The 18,685-nt window shown below is 49.3% G+C and overlaps 9 non-coding genes across 9 annotated transcripts; all 9 read left to right on the forward strand.

Annotated features, from left to right (window-relative positions):
* Positions 1 to 480: 480 nt before the first annotated feature.
* LOC141215722 (U2 spliceosomal RNA) lies at positions 481 to 671 on the forward strand. The gene has a single exon (XR_012284776.1). It is a non-coding gene; the product is annotated as a U2 spliceosomal RNA (small nuclear RNA).
* Positions 672 to 1,786: 1,115 nt separating this feature from the next.
* LOC141215723 (U2 spliceosomal RNA) lies at positions 1,787 to 1,977 on the forward strand. Its single transcript, XR_012284777.1, has one exon. It is a non-coding gene; the product is annotated as a U2 spliceosomal RNA (small nuclear RNA).
* A 1,112-nt stretch (positions 1,978 to 3,089) lies between these two features.
* On the forward strand, positions 3,090 to 3,280 carry LOC141215724 (U2 spliceosomal RNA). Its single transcript, XR_012284778.1, has one exon. It is a non-coding gene; the product is annotated as a U2 spliceosomal RNA (small nuclear RNA).
* A 1,116-nt stretch (positions 3,281 to 4,396) lies between these two features.
* LOC141216699 (U2 spliceosomal RNA) lies at positions 4,397 to 4,587 on the forward strand. The gene has a single exon (XR_012285722.1). It is a non-coding gene; the product is annotated as a U2 spliceosomal RNA (small nuclear RNA).
* A 1,112-nt stretch (positions 4,588 to 5,699) lies between these two features.
* Positions 5,700 to 5,890, forward strand: LOC141215726 (U2 spliceosomal RNA). Its single transcript, XR_012284779.1, has one exon. It is a non-coding gene; the product is annotated as a U2 spliceosomal RNA (small nuclear RNA).
* Positions 5,891 to 7,006: 1,116 nt separating this feature from the next.
* Positions 7,007 to 7,197, forward strand: LOC141216641 (U2 spliceosomal RNA). Its single transcript, XR_012285666.1, has one exon. It is a non-coding gene; the product is annotated as a U2 spliceosomal RNA (small nuclear RNA).
* A 7,602-nt stretch (positions 7,198 to 14,799) lies between these two features.
* LOC141216514 (U2 spliceosomal RNA) lies at positions 14,800 to 14,990 on the forward strand. The gene has a single exon (XR_012285544.1). It is a non-coding gene; the product is annotated as a U2 spliceosomal RNA (small nuclear RNA).
* A 1,115-nt stretch (positions 14,991 to 16,105) lies between these two features.
* On the forward strand, positions 16,106 to 16,296 carry LOC141215727 (U2 spliceosomal RNA). The gene has a single exon (XR_012284780.1). It is a non-coding gene; the product is annotated as a U2 spliceosomal RNA (small nuclear RNA).
* A 1,112-nt stretch (positions 16,297 to 17,408) lies between these two features.
* LOC141216643 (U2 spliceosomal RNA) lies at positions 17,409 to 17,599 on the forward strand. Its single transcript, XR_012285667.1, has one exon. It is a non-coding gene; the product is annotated as a U2 spliceosomal RNA (small nuclear RNA).
* The last annotated feature ends 1,086 nt before the right edge of the window (positions 17,600 to 18,685 follow it).

Here is an 18,685-nt window from a genome sequence, read left to right on the forward strand (position 1 = left end):
ACATTCAGCCAGCCAGGTATCCTGCCTGCAGTAGATGGAATGTGGCAATGGAACGCTGGCTGCGCGTGTCATAATAGGCTCTGAGCCTTTATATACCTGTGCACAGCAGCAGCCACCTTCAGTCTGCTGCTGGACAGCCAGCAGCAGCAGCAGCAGGAGAGGTATGTAATCAGGAGACCTCCTGCTAAGGGTAGACAGCTGCTCGTTCCACCCCACCCCCCGCCTTAATTGGTTCTCCTCCCTTCCAACGGTGTTGAGGCGGGTGGGAACAGCAGGGGGTGAAGGTGCTGTGTTTAAAGAGGTGGAGTTATGCAGATCTAAAACGCGTGGATTGCAGCAGCAGCAAGCCGAAAAGTGCAGGCATGTAAGGGATCTAGAGGTTGACAACATGTCTTCTTAACGGGAGTCCAGGAGCTCATCTCCACAAATGGACTTTTTAGGATCCTTGGGTGGCTCCGTAGTTTGAAACCAATTCTGGTTATCGCTTCTCGGCCTTTTGGCTAAGATCAAGTGTAGTATCTGTTCTTATCAGTTTAATATCTGATACGTCCCCTATCTGGGGACCATATATTAAATGGATTTTTAGAACAGGGAGATGGAAAAAGAGCTTGCTCTGTCCACTCCACGCATTGACCTGGTATTGCAGTATCTCCAGGACCGGTGCACCCCTTCTTTAATGCAGTTTCTAAAATCAGAAAGAATTGAATTCAATGTTTTTTGTTCATTTTGCTTGTTTGTCGGATTTTGGGATGGACTCTTTGGCTCTGCTTTTCTTCTCCTCATTGGATTTTTCATGTTCAAAGTTGCAGAAGCCAGATTACAAGCTCATTTTGGTTCAACTTCAGCAACTGTGCATTGCATTGCCATGTAATGTGATGCAATGCTATCTTTCTAGCTCTCCCTTTTTACTTCCTTTTGGATAAACAGACATATTAGGCAAGCATTTTGGAGCTTTCACCTAAATAACTACAGGTGGTGAGATAAGCTGCACAATATAATTGACCTTTCAGTATATTGTTGCACACACACCATCTATTTAGCAAATGCCCTTGTTATCAACAGCAGCCTTTTAAACTCACCTGAGCTAACAGGTATGTGCGCTGGTTACTCTGCTGCGCTTAAAATTTCTTTTTTGGTTTGCTACAATGCCTTTTCTGAAACGTTGTCTCCTTCTGCTGGAACACTGACTTCTTTCATTTAATGCCTGCAGACTATAAAAGAGAACCCAACCCAAAAAGTTTGGTTGATTAGTCTGTGGCATTCTGTTAAACTGTTGCTTATGGCGGTCTCTGTGAGCTTCTCAGCGACATTCAGCCAGCCAGGTATCCTGCCTGCAGTAGATGGAATGTGGCAATGGAACGCTGGCTGCGCGTGTCATAATAGGCTCTGAGCCTTTATATACCTGTGCACAGCAGCAGCCACCTTCAGTCTGCTGCTGGACAGCCAGCAGCAGCAGCAGCAGGAGAGGTATGTAATCAGGAGCCCTCCTGCTAAGGGTAGACAGCTGCTCGTTCCACCCCACCCCCCGCCTTAATTGGTTCTCCTCCCTTCCAACGGTGTTGAGGCGGGTGGGAACAGCAGGGGGTGAAGGTGCTGTGTTTAAAGAGGTGGAGTTATGCAGATCTAAAACGCGTGGATTGCAGCAGCAGCAAGCCGAAAAGTGCAGGCATGTAAGGGATCTAGAGGTTGACAACATGTCTTCTTAACGGGAGTCTAGGAGCTCATCTCCACAAATGGACTTTTTAGGATCCTTGGGTGGCTCCGTAGTTTGAAACCAATTCTGGTTATCGCTTCTCGGCCTTTTGGCTAAGATCAAGTGTAGTATCTGTTCTTATCAGTTTAATATCTGATACGTCCCCTATCTGGGGACCATATATTAAATGGATTTTTAGAACAGGGAGATGGAAAAAGAGCTTGCTCTGTCCACTCCACGCATTGACCTGGTATTGCAGTATCTCCAGGACCGGTGCACCCCTTCTTTAATGCAGTTTCTAAAATCAGAAAGAATTGAATTCAATGTTTTTTGTTCATTTTGCTTGTTTGTCGGATTTTGGGATGGACTCTTTGGCTCTGCTTTTCTTCTCCTCATTGGATTTTTCATGTTCAAAGTTGCAGAAGCCAGATTACAAGCTCATTTTGGTTCAACTTCAGCAACTGTGCATTGCATTGCCATGTAATGTGATGCAATGCTATCTTTCTAGCTCTCCCTTTTTACTTCCTTTTGGATAAACAGACATATTAGGCAAGCATTTTGGAGCTTTCACCTAAATAACTACAGGTGGTGAGATAAGCTGCACAATATAATTGACCTTTCAGTATATTGTTGCACACACACCATCTATTTAGCAAATGCCCTTGTTATCAACAGCAGCCTTTTAAACTCACCTGAGCTAACAGGTATGTGCGCTGGTTACTCTGCTGCGCTTAAAATTTCTTTTTTGGTGTGCTACAATGCCTTTTCTGAAACGTTGTCTCCTTCTGCTGGAACACTGACTTCTTTCATTTAATGCCTGCAGACTATAAAAGAGAACCCAACCCAAAAAGTTTGGTTGATTAGTCTGTGGCATTCTGTTAAACTGTTGCTTATGGCGGTCTCTGTGAGCTTCTCAGCGACATTCAGCCAGCCAGGTATCCTGCCTGCAGTAGATGGAATGTGGCAATGGAACGCTGGCTGCGCGTGTCATAATAGGCTCTGAGCCTTTATATACCTGTGCACAGCAGCAGCCACCTTCAGTCTGCTGCTGGACAGCCAGCAGCAGCAGCAGGAGAGGTATGTAATCAGGAGCCCTCCTGCTAAGGGTAGACAGCTGCTCGTTCCACCCCACCCCCCGCCTTAATTGGTTCTCCTCCCTTCCAACGGTGTTGAGGCGGGTGGGAACAGCAGGGGGTGAAGGTGCTGTGTTTAAAGAGGTGGAGTTATGCAGATCTAAAACGCGTGGATTGCAGCAGCAGCAAGCCGAAAAGTGCAGGCATGTAAGGGATCTAGAGGTTGACAACATGTCTTCTTAACGGGAGTCCAGGAGCTCATCTCCACAAATGAACTTTTTAGGATCCTTGGGTGGCTCCGTAGTTTGAAACCAATTCTGGTTATCGCTTCTCGGCCTTTTGGCTAAGATCAAGTGTAGTATCTGTTCTTATCAGTTTAATATCTGATACGTCCCCTATCTGGGGACCATATATTAAATGGATTTTTAGAACAGGGAGATGGAAAAAGAGCTTGCTCTGTCCACTCCACGCATTGACCTGGTATTGCAGTATCTCCAGGACCGGTGCACCCCTTCTTTAATGCAGTTTCTAAAATCAGAAAGAATTGAATTCAATGTTTTTTGTTCATTTTGCTTGTTTGTCGGATTTTGGGATTGGACTCTTTGGCTCTGCTTTTCTTCTCCTCATTGGATTTTTCATGTTCAAAGTTGCAGAAGCCAGATTACAAGCTCATTTTGGTTCAACTTCAGCAACTGTGCATTGCATTGCCATGTAATGTGATGCAATGCTATCTTTCTAGCTCTCCCTTTTTACTTCCTTTTGGATAAACAGACATATTAGGCAAGCATTTTGGAGCTTTCACCTAAATAACTACAGGTGGTGAGATAAGCTGCACAATATAATTGACCTTTCAGTATATTGTTGCACACACACCATCTATTTAGCAAATGCCCTTGTTATCAACAGCAGCCTTTTAAACTCACCTGAGCTAACAGGTATGTGCGCTGGTTACTCTGCTGCGCTTAAAATTTCTTTTTTGGTTTGCTACAATGCCTTTTCTGAAACGTTGTCTCCTTCTGCTGGAACACTGACTTCTTTCATTTAATGCCTGCAGACTATAAAAGAGAACCCAACCCAAAAAGTTTGGTTGATTAGTCTGTGGCATTCTGTTAAACTGTTGCTTATGGCGGTCTCTGTGAGCTTCTCAGCGACATTCAGCCAGCCAGGTATCCTGCCTGCAGTAGATGGAATGTGGCAATGGAACGCTGGCTGCGCGTGTCATAATAGGCTCTGAGCCTTTATATACCTGTGCACAGCAGCAGCCACCTTCAGTCTGCTGCTGGACAGCCAGCAGCAGCAGCAGCAGGAGAGGTATGTAATCAGGAGCCCTCCTGCTAAGGGTAGACAGCTGCTCGTTCCACCCCACCCCCCGCCTTAATTGGTTCTCCTCCCTTCCAACGGTGTTGAGGCGGGTGGGAACAGCAGGGGGTGAAGGTGCTGTGTTTAAAGAGGTGGAGTTATGCAGATCTAAAACGCGTGGATTGCAGCAGCAGCAAGCCGAAAAGTGCAGGCATGTAAGGGATCTAGAGGTTGACAACATGTCTTCTTAACGGGAGTCCAGGAGCTCATCTCCACAAATGGACTTTTTAGGATCCTTGGGTGGCTCCGTAGTTTGAAACCAATTCTGGTTATCGCTTCTCGACCTTTTGGCGAAGATCAAGTGTAGTATCTGTTCTTATCAGTTTAATATCTGATACGTCCCCTATCTGGGGACCATATATTAAATGGATTTTTAGAACAGGGAGATGGAAAAAGAGCTTGCTCTGTCCACTCCACGCATTGACCTGGTATTGCAGTATCTCCAGGACCGGTGCACCCCTTCTTTAATGCAGTTTCTAAAATCAGAAAGAATTGAATTCAATGTTTTTTGTTCATTTTGCTTGTTTGTCGGATTTGGGGATGGACTCTTTGGCTTTGCTTTTCTTCTCCTCATTGGATTTTTCATGTTCAAAGTTGCAGAAGCCAGATTACAAGCTCATTTTGGTTCAACTTCAGCAACTGTGCATTGCATTGCCATGTAATGTGATGCAATGCTATCTTTCTAGCTCTCCCTTTTTACTTCCTTTTGGATAAACAGACATATTAGGCAAGCATTTTGGAGCTTTCACCTAAATAACTACAGGTGGTGAGATAAGCTGCACAATATAATTGACCTTTCAGTATATTGTTGCACACACACCATCTATTTAGCAAATGCCCTTGTTATCAACAGCAGCCTTTTAAACTCACCTGAGCTAACAGGTATGTGCGCTGGTTACTCTGCTGCGCTTAAAATTTCTTTTTTGGTCTGCTACAATGCCTTTTCTGAAACGTTGTCTCCTTCTGCTGGAACACTGACTTCTTTCATTTAATGCCTGCAGACTATAAAAGAGAACCCAACCCAAAAAGTTTGGTTGATTAGTCTGTGGCATTCTGTTAAACTGTTGCTTATGGCGGTCTCTGTGAGCTTCTCAGCGACATTCAGCCAGCCAGGTATCCTGCCTGCAGTAGATGGAATGTGGCAATGGAACGCTGGCTGCGCGTGTCATAATAGGCTCTGAGCCTTTATATACCTGTGCACAGCAGCAGCCACCTTCAGTCTGCTGCTGGACAGCCAGCAGCAGCAGCAGGAGAGGTATGTAATCAGGAGCCCTCCTGCTAAGGGTAGACAGCTGCTCGTTCCACCCCACCCCCCGCCTTAATTGGTTCTCCTCCCTTCCAACGGTGTTGAGGCGGGTGGGAACAGCAGGGGGTGAAGGTGCTGTGTTTAAAGAGGTGGAGTTATGCAGATCTAAAACGCGTGGATTGCAGCAGCAGCAAGCCGAAAAGTGCAGGCATGTAAGGGATCTAGAGGTTGACAACATGTCTTCTTAACGGGAGTCCAGGAGCTCATCTCCACAAATGGACTTTTTAGGATCCTTGGGTGGCTCCGTAGTTTGAAACCAATTCTGGTTATCGCTTCTCGGCCTTTTGGCTAAGATCAAGTGTAGTATCTGTTCTTATCAGTTTAATATCTGATACGTCCCCTATCTGGGGACCATATATTAAATGGATTTTTAGAACAGGGAGATGGAAAAAGAGCTTGCTCTGTCCACTCCACGCATTGACCTGGTATTGCAGTATCTCCAGGACCGGTGCACCCCTTCTTTAATGCAGTTTCTAAAATCAGAAAGAATTGAATTCAATGTTTTTTGTTCATTTTGCTTGTTTGTCGGATTTTGGGATTGGACTCTTTGGCTCTGCTTTTCTTCTCCTCATTGGATTTTTCATGTTCAAAGTTGCAGAAGCCAGATTACAAGCTCATTTTGGTTCAACTTCAGCAACTGTGCATTGCATTGCCATGTAATGTGATGCAATGCTATCTTTCTAGCTCTCCCTTTTTACTTCCTTTTGGATAAACAGACATATTAGGCAAGCATTTTGGAGCTTTCACCTAAATAACTACAGGTGGTGAGATAAGCTGCACAATATAATTGACCTTTCAGTATATTGTTGCACACACACCATCTATTTAGCAAATGCCCTTGTTATCAACAGCAGCCTTTTAAACTCACCTGAGCTAACAGGTATGTGCGCTGGTTACTCTGCTGCGCTTAAAATTTCTTTTTTGGTTTGCTACAATGCCTTTTCTGAAACGTTGTCTCCTTCTGCTGGAACACTGACTTCTTTCATTTAATGCCTGCAGACTATAAAAGAGAACCCAACCCAAAAAGTTTGGTTGATTAGTCTGTGGCATTCTGTTAAACTGTTGCTTATGGCGGTCTCTGTGAGCTTCTCAGCGACATTCAGCCAGCCAGGTATCCTGCCTGCAGTAGATGGAATGTGGCAATGGAACGCTGGCTGCGCGTGTCATAATAGGCTCTGAGCCTTTATATACCTGTGCACAGCAGCAGCCACCTTCAGTCTGCTGCTGGACAGCCAGCAGCAGCAGCAGCAGGAGAGGTATGTAATCAGGAGCCCTCCTGCTAAGGGTAGACAGCTGCTCGTTCCACCCCACCCCCCGCCTTAATTGGTTCTCCTCCCTTCCAACGGTGTTGAGGCGGGTGGGAACAGCAGGGGGTGAAGGTGCTGTGTTTAAAGAGGTGGAGTTATGCAGATCTAAAACGCGTGGATTGCAGCAGCAGCAAGCCGAAAAGTGCAGGCATGTAAGGGATCTAGAGGTTGACAACATGTCTTCTTAACGGGAGTCCAGGAGCTCATCTCCACAAATGGACTTTTTAGGATCCTTGGGTGGCTCCGTAGTTTGAAACCAATTCTGGTTATCGCTTCTCGACCTTTTGGCTAAGATCAAGTGTAGTATCTGTTCTTATCAGTTTAATATCTGATACGTCCCCTATCTGGGGACCATATATTAAATGGATTTTTAGAACAGGGAGATGGAAAAAGAGCTTGCTCTGTCCACTCCACGCATTGACCTGGTATTGCAGTATCTCCAGGACCGGTGCACCCCTTCTTTAATGCAGTTTCTAAAATCAGAAAGAATTGAATTCAATGTTTTTTGTTCATTTTGCTTGTTTGTCGGATTTGGGGATGGACTCTTTGGCTTTGCTTTTCTTCTCCTCATTGGATTTTTCATGTTCAAAGTTGCAGAAGCCAGATTACAAGCTCATTTTGGTTCAACTTCAGCAACTGTGCATTGCATTGCCATGTAATGTGATGCAATGCTATCTTTCTAGCTCTCCCTTTTTACTTCCTTTTGGATAAACAGACATATTAGGCAAGCATTTTGGAGCTTTCACCTAAATAACTACAGGTGGTGAGATAAGCTGCACAATATAATTGACCTTTCAGTATATTGTTGCACACACACCATCTATTTAGCAAATGCCCTTGTTATCAACAGCAGCCTTTTAAACTCACCTGAGCTAACAGGTATGTGCGCTGGTTACTCTGCTGCGCTTAAAATTTATTTTTTGGTTTGCTACAATGCCTTTTCTGAAACGTTGTCTCCTTCTGCTGGAACACTGACTTCTTTCATTTAATGCCTGCAGACTGTAACGGGTCCGGGAGGCGGACTGTAACGGGTCCGGGAGGCGGAACCTCTGAGCTACTATACAAGGGGGCGGCCCTTGTAAGGGAGCGGGTGGCAGTCTCTGGGTGAACGGACAGGGAGTTACGGCAAGTGATCAGGGCAGTCTCTGGGTAAGGGGTAGGTACGACCTGTGATGGCAGAGCCTCCGGGTAGGCTAGCAGGCAGGTGGTAGATGTGTGCTCCCAGGTGAGCAAGCGAGAGTCTCTGGAATAGCAGGTGGTCACGGCACGTGACGGCGGAACCTCCGGGCTGGCAGGCAGGTAGGTAACGGAGAAGCGCTCCCAGGTGAGCGGGCAAGAGTCTCTGGAATAGCTGATGGTCACCGCACGTGACAACGGGACCTCCGGGCTGGCAAGCAGGCAGGTAACGGAGATGCGCTCCCAGGTGAGCGGGCAAGAGTCTGGAGTAGCTGGTGGTCACAGCACGTGACAACGGAGCCTCCGGGCTGGCAAGCAGGCAGATAACGGAGAAGCGCTCCCAGGTGAGCGGGCAAGCTGGTCCATAGACAGACTGACCGGAGTAGCAAGGCAGACCGTCGGACCTCAGGCAAGCAGGCAGGTAGCTGATATGCGCTCCCAGGTGAGCGGGCAGGCTGGTCCTTTAGACAGACTGACAGGAGTAGTAAGGCAGACCGTCGGACCTCAGACTGGCAGACAGGTAACAAGTATTCAGGCAGGAATCAGGCAGGTAACTGGCAGGTACTGGCAGGTAACTAGCAGGAAACTGGCAGGAAACTGGCAGGTAACTGGCAACGGGACCTGAGGGCTGAAGCACAGGTGAGACACAGGTGCAAACAACATTGCTCGGGCACCTCCATTTTGGAGGAGGTGCCTTATATATGATGAAGTCCTCCGGCCATTGGCCGGGGACTCTTTAGGGCGGCGCGCGCGGCCCCTTTAAGAGGAGGGGAGCGTGCGCGCGCGCGCCCTAAGCACAGGGGCCGGGAAGGGGCGCGCGCTGAGAGCAGAGCAGGAGGAGGACGCCGGGACGGAGCGCGCGCTGACAGCAGAGCGGGGGGAGGAAGCCGGGCACGGAGCAGAGCGGTGAGAGGAGCAGCGTCCCTGCCTAGCAGAGGGCAGGGACGCCGGCACTACAGTACCCCCCCCTTTAGGCCCCCCCTTTTTTAGGCCAGACAGAAATTTAGCTAGGATGAGAGGGGCATGGATGTTCTCCCGGGGCTCCCACGTTCTCTCCTCAGGACCAAACCCCTTCCAATCTACCAGGAAAAAGGTCTTTCCTCTTACCCTTTTGGTGGCAAGAATGTTCTCTACCTCAAACTCGTCCTCAGCAGAAACCGGAGCAGGAGGCGTACCTGTAGACTTGGAAAAAGAGTTAAGTACCACAGGTTTGAGGAGAGACACATGGAAGGAGTTAGGGATCCGTAAGTTGGCCGGGAGTTTCAATTTATAGGCCACCGGGTTGATCTGACTGATGACCTCCAGTGGGCCGATGAACCGAGGCCCTAACTTATAGGAAGGGATCTTGAGCCGGACATATTTGGACGAGAGCCAGACTTTATCCCCAGGGCGGAATTGAGGAGGGTCCAGACGTTTTTTGTCAGCGTGTCTTTTCATACGCTCGGATGACAGAAGGAGTGCGGACCGGGTACTCTCCCATATGGAGGAAAATTTGTTAACAAGAGATTCCGCAGCCGGATTGTCCGCCGAGGTGGAGACGGGAAACGGGATCCGAGGATGCTGACCGTAGACTACAAAAAACGGGGATTTGGAGGAAGACTCGCTCTCGTGATTGTTGTACGAGAATTCGGCCCATGGCAGGAGATCCACCCAGTCAGAATGGTGGGCATTAACGAAGTGCCGAAGGTAACTGGTCAGGTTCTGATTGATCCGCTCCACTTGACCATTAGACTGTGGGTGATAAGCGGAGGAGAAGTCCAGGGTGACGTCCAGCAATTTACAAGTGGCTCTCCAGAAACGGGAAGTGAACTGTACCCCACGATCCGACACGATGTGACGGGGCAGGCCATGAAGACGGAAGATGTGGCGGATAAAGTCTTTAGCCAGCTCGGGTGCAGACGGAAGACCTGGCAGTGGAATGAAGTGAGCCATCTTGGAGAAGCGGTCAGCGACCACCCAAATGACCGTACAACCGGCAGAGACGGGCAGATCAGTAATGAAGTCCATCGCTATATGCTGCCAGGGGGCAGCAGGTACTGGCAGAGGTAGGAGGCGGCCGGCCGGCAGGTGTCTCGGAACTTTGTTGCGGGCGCAGGACACACAGGCAGAAACAAAGTCTATTACATCCTTGTGCAGGTTAGGCCACCAGTAGTGCCGGGTAATAAGCTGGAGGGTCTTTTTCTGACCGGCGTGGCCAGCTAGTTTAGACGAATGACCCCAGTGTAGAATCTTCTCCCGATCAGGTACTGGTACGAACGTCTTACCAGGAGGAAGACGATTTAGACTCACGGGAGCCACCTGCATTACTCTGGCGGGATCGATGATATGTTTCGGATCCTCCTCGAGATCAGACACCAGAAAGGATCGAGACAAGGCATCCGCCTTGACGTTTTTGTCAGCCGGGCGAAAATGAAGGACAAAATCAAAACGAGCAAAAAACAAGGACCACCGGGCTTGGCGCGGGTTAAGTCTCTGGGCATGCTGGAGGTAAGCCAAGTTCTTGTGGTCAGTGTAAATTATTACCGGGTGAAGAGCCCCCTCGAGCAGGTAACGCCACTCCTCCAATGCCAGTTTGATGGCCAATAACTCTCGGTCTCCTATGGAATAGTTGCGCTCAGAGGAGGAGAAGAGTTTAGAGAAGAAGCCACAAGTTACCATCCTCCCGGAAGATGATTTTTGAGTAAGTACCGCTCCGGCTCCAGAGGAGGAGGCGTCAACTTCCAGGAAGAACTGCTTGTTGCCATCTGGGCGATGCAGCACCGGGGCGGAAGAGAAGGCCTGTTTAAGGGAAAGAAAGGCCTCCTCTGCTTCGGGTGGCCACTCTTTGGGATTAGTACCTTTACGGGTGAGCGCAGAAATTGGGGCCGTCCGGGAAGAGAAGTGTGGTATGAAGAGGCGGTAGTAGTTGGCGAAGCCCAGGAAACGCTGAATGGCCTTCAACCCCTCCGGTCGGGGCCATTTCTCGATGGCAGACAGTTTCTCAGGATCCATTTGAAGGCCGGTCTGAGAGATAATGTAGCCCAGAAACGGAAGCGAGGTCTGCTCAAAGAGGCACTTCTCAAATTTAGCGTAGAGATGGTTCTGCCTTAGCCTGAGCAGGACCTGACGAACGTCCCTCCGGTGAGTCTGGAGATCCGGAGAGAAGACCAAGATGTCGTCCAGGTACACCACTACGCAGGAGTAGAGAAGGTCCCGGAAGATGTCATTGACCAACTCTTGAAAGACGGCAGGAGCGTTACAGAGACCAAAGGGCATTACCAGGTATTCATAGTGGCCGTCCCGGGTGTTGAATGCCGTCTTCCATTCATCCCCCTGACGAATACGAACCAGGTTGTACGCCCCACGAAGGTCCAGTTTGGTGAAGATCCTAGCCCCCCTCAGACGATCAAATAATTCTGGAATGAGCGGAAGGGGGTACTTATTCTTCACCGTGATCAGGTTTAGGCCTCTATAGTCTATACAGGGACGGAGAGAGCCGTCCTTCTTTTTGACGAAAAAGAAGCCTGCTTCCGCCGGGGAGGTAGATTTCCGGATGAATCCTCTGGCCAGATTCTCCTCAATATATTCGGACATTGACCGGGTCTCAGCAGCGGATAAAGGATAGATACGCCCACGGGGAGGAGTAGTACCGGGTAGCAGATCGATGGGACAGTCGTATGGTCTATGTGGTGGTAATGTCTCTGCCTCCTTTTTATTAAAGACATCTGCATAAGACCAATAAGGAATCGGAAGTCCAGGTAGATTAGCTGGGGTAGGAGAGGGACGGACGGGATGGACGGGAACCAGGCAGGTTTTATGACAGTCTTGTCCCCAGCGAAGGACCTCTCCGGTTTGCCAGTCTAGCACGGGTGCATGTCTCTGGAGCCAGGGCAGACCTAGCAAGAGGGCGTGAGAGAGTCCAGGCAGAACATGAAAGGAGATACTTTCAGAATGCAGCATTCCCACCTGCAGGGTAATGGATTCGGTGATGAGTTGAATGGGGCGAGGTAAGAGGCCCCCATCCACGGCAGCGACAGACAAGGGTACAGCCAGAGGTTTGGTGGGGATGCGGTATTTCTCAACCAGGGACTGTGAAATAAGGTTCCCGGCTGCTCCAGAGTCAAGTTGGGCTAGTTCGAAATAACGGTTCTCCCCGTAGATGATCGAAACTGACAACAGCAGGGATGGAGAGGATTTATTCTTGTCTAGGTGGACTTCTCTGAGCGAACCTAGACACAGGCGTTTCCCGACCTCTCCGGGCAGGCACGGATCCGGTGCTCCTTACTGCCACAGTAGAAGCAGCTCCTCTCGGCACGGCGTGAGTCCTGACGGGTTTTGACCATCTTGGTCTGGTCGACCTGCATAGGCTCAGGAGAGTGTACCTGGGGAGAGATGGAGGGAATGACGGGTTTCTGGAAAGTAGGAGCTAAACGTGGAATCCTTCTCTCACGGGTGACCTCTTTGGCACGCTCCTGAAACCGTAGGTCAATTCGGGTGGCAAGAGTTATTAAGTCATCGAGAGTGGTAGGAATGTCCCGACCGGCAAGTTCATCTTTAATACGGCCGGACAGACCCTCCCAGAAGACGGAAACCAGAGCGTCGTTATCCCAGGCCAGCTCCGAGGCAAGGGTACGGAACCGTATGGCATATTGGCCCACGGTGAGACTCCCCTGACGGAGGCGTAGCAACGATGATGCAGATGAGGTCTTCCGTCCGGGTTCGTCGAAGACTTTCCGGAAAGCCGTGAGAAAAGCAGGCAAGTTGGACACCAGGGGGTCTCCTCTCTCCCATAGAGGATTCAGCCAGGCCAGGGCCTCCCCGGTGAGATGGGACATGATGAAGGCAATTTTGGCCCGGTCGGAGTTAAACTGGTAAGACAAAAGTTCAAAATGCAGGGTGCACTGATTCAAGAAGCCCCGAGCCTGGACGGGGTCGCCTCCGAAGCGAGGAGGTGCAGAAAGCCGGGGTCCGGGGTAGGATACCATAGTATTAGTGAGCAGCGGAGCCGCCGGATTGCAAGATATGGCACTGGCGGAGGTTGTTGGTGGATCAGACAGAGTGTTCAGGCGAGTATTAACATTCCGCAGGTGACCCAGGATGGCCTCCTGTTGGGACCTCTGACGGGACAGTTCAAGACCGAGGTCCGAGAGCGAGGGAGCTTGGGTGCCACCGGGTTCCATGGCCCGAGCAAACTGTAACGGGTCCGGGAGGCGGACTGTAACGGGTCCGGGAGGCGGAACCTCTGAGCTACTATACAAGGGGGCGGCCCTTGTAAGGGAGCGGGTGGCAGTCTCTGGGTGAACGGACAGGGAGTTACGGCAAGTGATCAGGGCAGTCTCTGGGTAAGGGGTAGGTACGACCTGTGATGGCAGAGCCTCCGGGTAGGCTAGCAGGCAGGTGGTAGATGTGTGCTCCCAGGTGAGCAAGCGAGAGTCTCTGGAATAGCAGGTGGTCACGGCACGTGACGGCGGAACCTCCGGGCTGGCAGGCAGGTAGGTAACGGAGAAGCGCTCCCAGGTGAGCGGGCAAGAGTCTCTGGAATAGCTGATGGTCACCGCACGTGACAACGGGACCTCCGGGCTGGCAAGCAGGCAGGTAACGGAGATGCGCTCCCAGGTGAGCGGGCAAGAGTCTGGAGTAGCTGGTGGTCACAGTACGTGACAACGGAGCCTCCGGGCTGGCAAGCAGGCAGATAACGGAGAAGCGCTCCCAGGTGAGCGGGCAAGCTGGTCCATAGACAGACTGACCGGAGTAGTAAGGCAGACCGTCGGACCTCAGGCAAGCAGGCAGGTAGCTGATATGCGCTCCCAGGTGAGCGGGCAGGCTGGTCCTTTAGACAGACTGACAGGAGTAGTAAGGCAGACCGTCGGACCTCAGACTGGCAGACAGGTAACAAGTATTCAGGCAGGAGTCAGGCAGGTAACTGGCAGGTACTGGCAGGTAACTAGCAGGAAACTGGCAGGAAACTGGCAGGTAACTGGCAACGGGACCTGAGGGCTGAAGCACAGGTGAGACACAGGTGCAAACAACATTGCTCGGGCACCTCCATTTTGGAGGAGGTGCCTTATATATGATGAAGTCCTCCGGCCATTGGCCGGGGACTCTTTAGGGCGGCGCGCGCGGCCCCTTTAAGAGGAGGGGAGCGCGCGCGCGCGCGCCCTAAGCACAGGGGCCGGGAAGGGGCGCGCGCTGAGAGCAGAGCAGGAGGAGGACGCCGGGACGGAGCGCGCGCTGACAGCAGAGCGGGGGGAGGAAGCCGGGCACGGAGCAGAGCGGTGAGAGGAGCAGCGTCCCTGCCTAGCAGAGGGCAGGGACGCCGGCACTACACAGACTATAAAAGAGAACCCAACCCAAAAAGTTTGGTTGATTAGTCTGTGTCATTCTGTTAAACTGTTGCTTATGGCGGTCTCTGTGAGCTTCTCAGCGACATTCAGCCAGCCAGGTATCCTGCCTGCAGTAGATGGAATGTGGCAATGGAACGCTGGCTGCGCGTGTCATAATAGGCTCTGAGCCTTTATATACCTGTGCACAGCAGCAGCCACCTTCAGTCTGCTGCTGGACAGCCAGCAGCAGCAGCAGCAGGAGAGGTATGTAATCAGGAGCCCTCCTGCTAAGGGTAGACAGCTGCTCGTTCCACCCCACCCCCCGCCTTAATTGGTTCTCCTCCCTTCCAACGGTGTTGAGGCGGGTGGGAACAGCAGGGGGTGAAGGTGCTGTGTTTAAAGAGGTGGAGTTATGCAGATCTAAAACGCGTGGATTGCAGCAGCAGCAAGCCGAAAAGTGCAGGCATGTAAGGGATCTAGAGGTTGACAACATGTCTTCTTAACGGGAGTCCAGGAGCTCATCTCCACAAATGGACTTTTTAGGATCCTTGGGTGGCTCCGTAGTTTGAAACCAATTCTGGTTATCGCTTCTCGGCCTTTTGGCTAAGATCAAGTGTAGTATCTGTTCTTATCAGTTTAATATCTGATACGTCCCCTATCTGGGGACCATATATTAAATGGATTTTTAGAACAGGGAGATGGAAAAAGAGCTTGCTCTGTCCACTCCACGCATGGACCTGGTATTGCAGTATCTCCAGGACCGGTGCACCCCTTCTTTAATGCAGTTTCTAAAATCAGAAAGAATTGAATTCAATGTTTTTTGTTCATTTTGCTTGTTTGTCGGATTTTGGGATGGACTCTTTGGCTCTTCTTTTCTTCTCCTCATTGGATTTTTCATGTTCAAAGTTGCAGAAGCCAGATTACAAGCTCATTTTGGTTCAACTTCAGCAACTGTGCATTGCATTGCCATGTAATGTGATGCAATGCTATCTTTCTAGCTCTCCCTTTTTACTTCCTTTTGGATAAACAGACATATTAGGCAAGCATTTTGGAGCTTTCACCTAAATAACTACAGGTGGTGAGATAAGCTGCACAATATAATTGACCTTTCAGTATATTGTTGCACACACACCATCTATTTAGCAAATGACCTTGTTATCAACAGCAGCCTTTTAAACTCACCTGAGCTAACAGGTATGTGCGCTGGTTACTCTGCTGCGCTTAAAATTTCTTTTTTGGTTTGCTACAATGCCTTTTCTGAAACGTTGTCTCCTTCTGCTGGAACACTGACTTCTTTCATTTAATGCCTGCAGACTATAAAAGAGAACCCAACCCAAAAAGTTTGGTTGATTAGTCTGTGGCATTCTGTTAAACTGTTGCTTATGGCGGTCTCTGTGAGCTTCTCAGCGACATTCAGCCAGCCAGGTATCCTGCCTGCAGTAGATGGAATGTGGCAATGGAACGCTGGCTGCGCGTGTCATAATAGGCTCTGAGCCTTTATATACCTGTGCACAGCAGCAGCCACCTTCAGTCTGCTGCTGGACAGCCAGCAGCAGCAGCAGCAGGAGAGGTATGTAATCAGGAGCCCTCCTGCTAAGGGTAGACAGCTGCTCGTTCCACCCCACCCCCCGCCTTAATTGGTTCTCCTCCCTTCCAACGGTGTTGAGGCGGGTGGGAACAGCAGGGGGTGAAGGTGCTGTGTTTAAAGAGGTGGAGTTATGCAGATCTAAAACGCGTGGATTGCAGCAGCAGCAAGCCGAAAAGTGCAGGCATGTAAGGGATCTAGAGGTTGACAACATGTCTTCTTAACGGGAGTCCAGGAGCTCATCTCCACAAATGGACTTTTTAGGATCCTTGGGTGGCTCCGTAGTTTGAAACCAATTCTGGTTATCGCTTCTCGGCCTTTTGGCTAAGATCAAGTGTAGTATCTGTTCTTATCAGTTTAATATCTGATACGTCCCCTATCTGGGGACCATATATTAAATGGATTTTTAGAACAGGGAGATGGAAAAAGAGCTTGCTCTGTCCACTCCACGCATTGACCTGGTATTGCAGTATCTCCAGGACCGGTGCACCCCTTCTTTAATGCAGTTTCTAAAATCAGAAAGAATTGAATTCAATGTTTTTTGTTCATTTTGCTTGTTTGTCGGATTTTGGGATGGACTCTTTGGCTCTGCTTTTCTTCTCCTCATTGGATTTTTCATGTTCAAAGTTGCAGAAGCCAGATTACAAGCTCATTTTGGTTCAACTTCAGCAACTGTGCATTGCATTGCCATGTAATGTGATGCAATGCTATCTTTCTAGCTCTCCCTTTTTACTTCCTTTTGGATAAACAGACATATTAGGCAAGCATTTTGGAGCTTTCACCTAAATAACTACAGGTGGTGAGATAAGCTGCACAATATAATTGACCTTTCAGTATATTGTTGCACACACACCATCTATTTAGCAAATGCCCTTGTTATCAACAGCAGCCTTTTAAACTCACCTGAGCTAACAGGTATGTGCGCTGGTTACTCTGCTGCGCTTAAAATTTCTTTTTTGGTTTGCTACAATGCCTTTTCTGAAACGTTGTCTCCTTCTGCTGGAACACTGACTTCTTTCATTTAATGCCTGCAGACTATAAAAGAGAACCCAACCCAAAAAGTTTGGTTGATTAGTCTGTGGCATTCTGTTAAACTGTTGCTTATGGCGGTCTCTGTGAGCTTCTCAGCGACATTCAGCCAGCCAGGTATCCTGCCTGCAGTAGATGGAATGTGGCAATGGAACGCTGGCTGCGCGTGTCATAATAGGCTCTGAGCCTTTATATACCTGTGCACAGCAGCAGCCACCTTCAGTCTGCTGCTGGACAGCCAGCAGCAGCAGCAGGAGAGGTATGTAATCAGGAGCCCTCCTGCTAAGGGTAGACAGCTGCTCGTTCCACCCCACCCCCCGCCTTAATTGGTTCTCCTCCCTTCCAACGGTGTTGAGGCGGGTGGGAACAGCAGGGGGTGAAGGTGCTGTGTTTAAAGAGGTGGAGTTATGCAGATCTAAAACGCGTGGATTGCAGCAGCAGCAAGCCGAAAAGTGCAGGCATGTAAGGGATCTAGAGGTTGACAACATGTCTTCTTAACGGGAGTCCAGGAGCTCATCTCCACAAATGGACTTTTTAGGATCCTTGGGTGGCTCCGTAGTTTGAAACCAATTCTGGTTATCGCTTCTCGACCTTTTGGCTAAGATCAAGTGTAGTATCTGTTCTTATCAGTTTAATATCTGATACGTCCCCTATCTGGGGACCATATATTAAATGGATTTTTAGAACAGGGAGATGGAAAAAGAGCTTGCTCTGTCCACTCCACGCATTGACCTGGTATTGCAGTATCTCCAGGACCGGTGCACCCCTTCTTTAATGCAGTTTCTAAAATCAGAAAGAATTGAATTCAATGTTTTTTGTTCATTTTGCTTGTTTGTCGGATTTGGGGATGGACTCTTTGGCTTTGCTTTTCTTCTCCTCATTGGATTTTTCATGTTCAAAGTTGCAGAAGCCAGATTACAAGCTCATTTTGGTTCAACTTCAGCAACTGTGCATTGCATTGCCATGTAATGTGATGCAATGCTATCTTTCTAGCTCTCCCTTTTTACTTCCTTTTGGATAAACAGACATATTAGGCAAGCATTTTGGAGCTTTCACCTAAATAACTACAGGTGGTGAGATAAGCTGCACAATATAATTGACCTTTCAGTATATTGTTGCACACACACCATCTATTTAGCAAATGCCCTTGTTATCAACAGCAGCCTTTTAAACTCACCTGAGCTAACAGGTATGTGCGCTGGTTACTCTGCTGCGCTTAAAATTTCTTTTTTGGTTTGCTACAATGCCTTTTCTGAAACGTTGTCTCCTTCTGCTGGAACACTGACTTCTTTCATTTAATGCCTGCAGACTATAAAAGAGAACCCAACCCAAAAAGTTTGGTTGATTAGTCTGTGGCATTCTGTTAAACTGTTGCTTATGGCGGTCTCTGTGAGCTTCTCAGCGACATTCAGCCAGCCAGGTATCCTGCCTGCAGTAGATGGAATGTGGCAATGGAACGCTGGCTGCGCGTGTCATAATAGGCTCTGAGCCTTTATATACCTGTGCACAGCAGCAGCCACCTTCAGTCTGCTGCTGGACAGCCAGCAGCAGCAGCAGCAGGAGAGGTATGTAATCAGGAGCCCTCCTGCTAAGGGTAGACAGCTGCTCGTTCCACCCCACCCCCCGCCTTAATTGGTTCTCCTCCCTTCCAACGGTGTTGAGGCGGGTGGGAACAGCAGGGGGTGAAGGTGCTGTGTTTAAAGAGGTGGAGTTATGCAGATCTAAAACGCGTGGATTGCAGCAGCAGCAAGCCGAAAAGTGCAGGCATGTAAGGGATCTAGAGGTTGACAACATGTCTTCTTAACGGGAGTCCAGGAGCTCATCTCCACAAATGGACTTTTCAGGATCCTTGGGT

This window comes from Phyllobates terribilis, unplaced genomic scaffold, assembly GCF_046119375.1.
Source record: "Phyllobates terribilis strain yellow unplaced genomic scaffold, ASM4611937v1 Scaffold_236__1_contigs__length_3049075, whole genome shotgun sequence".
Lineage (NCBI taxonomy): Eukaryota > Metazoa > Chordata > Amphibia > Anura > Dendrobatidae > Phyllobates > Phyllobates terribilis.